This window comes from Oreochromis niloticus, linkage group LG23, assembly GCF_001858045.2.
Source record: "Oreochromis niloticus isolate F11D_XX linkage group LG23, O_niloticus_UMD_NMBU, whole genome shotgun sequence".
NCBI lineage: Eukaryota > Metazoa > Chordata > Actinopteri > Cichliformes > Cichlidae > Oreochromis > Oreochromis niloticus.
In genome coordinates, this window is record NC_031986.2 from 5,972,472 (window position 1) to 5,975,798 (window position 3,327).

At 37.8% G+C, this 3,327-nt stretch overlaps 1 long non-coding RNA gene across 1 annotated transcript; it reads left to right on the forward strand.

Annotated features, from left to right (window-relative positions):
• Window positions 1–519: 519 nt before the first annotated feature.
• On the forward strand, window positions 520–2,249 carry LOC102082435 (uncharacterized). Its single transcript, XR_265925.4, has 4 exons — window positions 520–717; window positions 1,099–1,207; window positions 1,403–1,475; window positions 1,982–2,249. It is a non-coding gene; the product is annotated as an uncharacterized LOC102082435 (long non-coding RNA).
• The last annotated feature ends 1,078 nt before the right edge of the window (window positions 2,250–3,327 follow it).

A 3,327-nucleotide genomic window follows, 5' to 3' on the forward strand; every position in this document is an offset into this window, starting at 1 on the left:
TTGGGAGCTTCCAATGCTTCTTCAGCACATCCAGCAACAACTGGTCAGCTGATCTAAGTGACGGAGACGGGGTGCCCAGGTGCGGTAGCTCACAGAGGTAGTGTGGGGTGAGACCACTAAAGTCTTTAAAAACAATGTTGCGGGGTCCTCTCCTAAACTTCTCCCGAACAAATGCAGGCATAGTCAGGAAGCGTTCAGTCACTTTATTCTGCCAGCCTCCCAGGTGCACAAAAGATTATTTACAAAGAAAATAAACAACTAACTTAATTCAAAACAAAATAAAACAGGAGCAATATGCTCCCTTAAACTATATAGCAACATCTTATGTAATACTCATAACAAAAACACTATGAACATCCTTATCTTGTTGAATAATTATAATATGTATGATATTCTGACAAGGTTGAAATGTAAATGTAACTGATTTTGTTCAATAAGTGGTTTTTATTTCTTTTATTAGATTTTGATTTCTTTGTTAGTTCTTTTTTTTTTGTTTATGATTTTGAATAAATAAAGTTTGGGGGAAAAACACCAGTGGTCATTATCCTGCTGAGATTTGTGATTCATGAAATACTATGTTGATTATTAAATTCACTTCTGGGACCTTTTGAAGTGGAGTCAACTTTGGATACCATGGAAACCATCAGTGCATCTCTCAGAGTTCAATGAAGAGGACCATTAAGAAGGAGCTCAAAAAACTTTCCTCACATGCCAAGGGTAAGAAAAAAACAAGCTTTCTTCTCCTGTTTCATTTGTAACTGGTGGTCAGTGGTAGTTCTAGTAAATCAAAGGACATTCAGAGTGTTTTGTACTTTTCTTTGTGTTATTTTCAACTGAATTTATATTTCAGGTCCAGTTTATCTTTAAAACACAAGATGGAATGTCTGTAAATTTGATAATTTTTGATAAATTTTATAATCTAACTTGATTATATTTCTTATTGCTACTTTTAAGTATTTCATCTTATTTTCAAGCTAAATTTTAAAGGTAAACGTGATTATTCATCTATGTGTTTGGATGAGAAGTCTTAACATCAGCGTTGTTTTTATGGCAGTATTTGGATCATTTTCTCTAACTTATTATCTTTATGTTTGTCAGAGCTGATTCACTGATGGAGGAATTTGTGGAGCAGAGCAGAGCTTTACCCAATTAGCTAATTTCAAGATACATCAGCATAGGCACACTGGACAATAACCATACACCTGTGGTGAGTGTGGAAAGAGCTTCACTTAATCAAGTCATTTGAAGATACACAAGTGCATCCCATGCAGGAGAGAAATGTTAGATCTGCCACAGGTGTAGGAGTCATTTCAGCAACCCATCCTCTTTAAATCATCATCAGAATTCCTGTCCTGCACCTCTAACCTAACCTAACCTAACTTATTATTTTTATGTTTGTCAGAGCTGGTTCACTGATGGAGGAATTTGTGGAGCAAAAGAGTAACACCAGCAGCCAAATGCTGACAGTGGCAGAGGTAAGTCACGTTAACCTGACACATTAGATAAGGAGGAGACATGGCATTCCAAGAAAGCTGAATAGAAACCTATAGGAGAATCCTGTAAAGATGCCCTAACCACAAAGAGCCAATTAAAAGGCTAAAACATATATGCCAAAGACCCTACTCCTGTCATGAATGTGGAAAGAGCTTCGCTCAATCAATTCATTTGAAGATACATGAGTGTATCCACGCTGGAGAACAGCCCCATCACTGTCATGAGTGTGGACAGAGCTTTGCTCAATTCCCTAATTTGAAGATACATGAGTGTATCCACGCTGGAGAAAAGCCCTACTCCTGTGATGACTCTGGAAAGAGCTTCACTTAATCAAGTCATTTAAAGATACACCAGCGCATCCCACGCAGGAGAGAAATGTTAGATCTGCCACAGGTGTAGGAGGGATTTCAGCGACCTATCCTCTTTACAACGTCATCAGAATTCCTGTCCTGCCCCTCTAACCTAACCTATTATCTTTGTTTGTCAGAGCTGATTCAGTGATGGAGGAATTTGTGGAGCAGAGTAACACCAGCAGCCAAATGCTGACAGTGGCAGAGGTAAGTCACTTTAACCTGACACATTAGAAAAGGAGGAGACATGGCATTCCAAGAAAGCTGAATAGAAACCTATAGGAGAATCCTGTAAAAATGTTCTAACCCCAAAGAGCCAATCAACAGGCCAAAACATATATAAGTCAAGGCTGAAGATACATGAGTGTATCCACACAGCGACTCATCCACTTTAAGACATCAGAATTCCTGTCCTTTGTTAAAACCTTTGTTAAAATATTTCATGAAACCATTAAACTCAATCCAAGCATATTAAAATGTTGTTATTCTGATTTTATTTTTAAATAAAAGCCAATGACAGAGAGATTTTGAAGCACTTACAGAGGTGGGAACTGTACTTAGGTAGAATTTTCAGGTATCTGTACTTGAGTATTTCTTGACAACTTCTACTTTTACTCCCTACATTTTTAAACAAATATCTACTTTCTACTTTAACGTACTCCCAGAAGGCTTTGTCAAAGTAGCTGAAGAAGGGCAGGAGACAGATGCTGTCCAGTGTAACAGGTGATTTATTTTCAATCATTGTGACCAAAAAATATGACAATAAATTCCAAAATTAACTTGGCACAGTGTAGCCATTACATTTTACAATAATACATACAACACTAAAGCAAACAAAACATCAAAATTGATGTTTATTAAATTACAACAATTTCTAATCTGTAAAAGCGCAAAACATAAACAAACCCGGGATAGTAAATGTTTGCAAACTACAGAATAAAGATAAGGTATGGCTAAATCAAAACAAGAATGCTACATAAGAATAAAAAGACTAAACTCTGAGCAAATGGTGTTTTCACCCACTTTGTCATGTACATTTTCAAAACAGACTCGCTATTTTAGGTTCAGCAGTATCATTCCTAGTGTTTATACTGAGGAGTTAAAGTGAGCTGGAAGGAGTGCAGGTGTCAGAGTCTAGCTAGAGCAGCAGAAGAAGAGGAGGAAGCATGAAGACAGTGATGTTTATTTAGTTACAGCTAATTTCAAATTCAGCGTTTCTATCAGCTCAACAAACATCAGCAAAGACACAAACTCCGTGTGTGCAGTTTGTCACAAAGTGTGTCTGCTAGCTAAAGGCTGTATTTCCCAGGGACAGAACAGAGTGTGAGAACTTCACTCAGGGATGTAAGAAAAGACAGGACAGGAGAGGAACAAGAGAGGGGTAAGACCACTTAAGGCACAGGTGTCGAAATCCAGGCCTCGAGGGCCGATGTCCTGCAGGTTTTAGATTTGTCCTTGATCCAACACAGCTGATTTAAAGGGC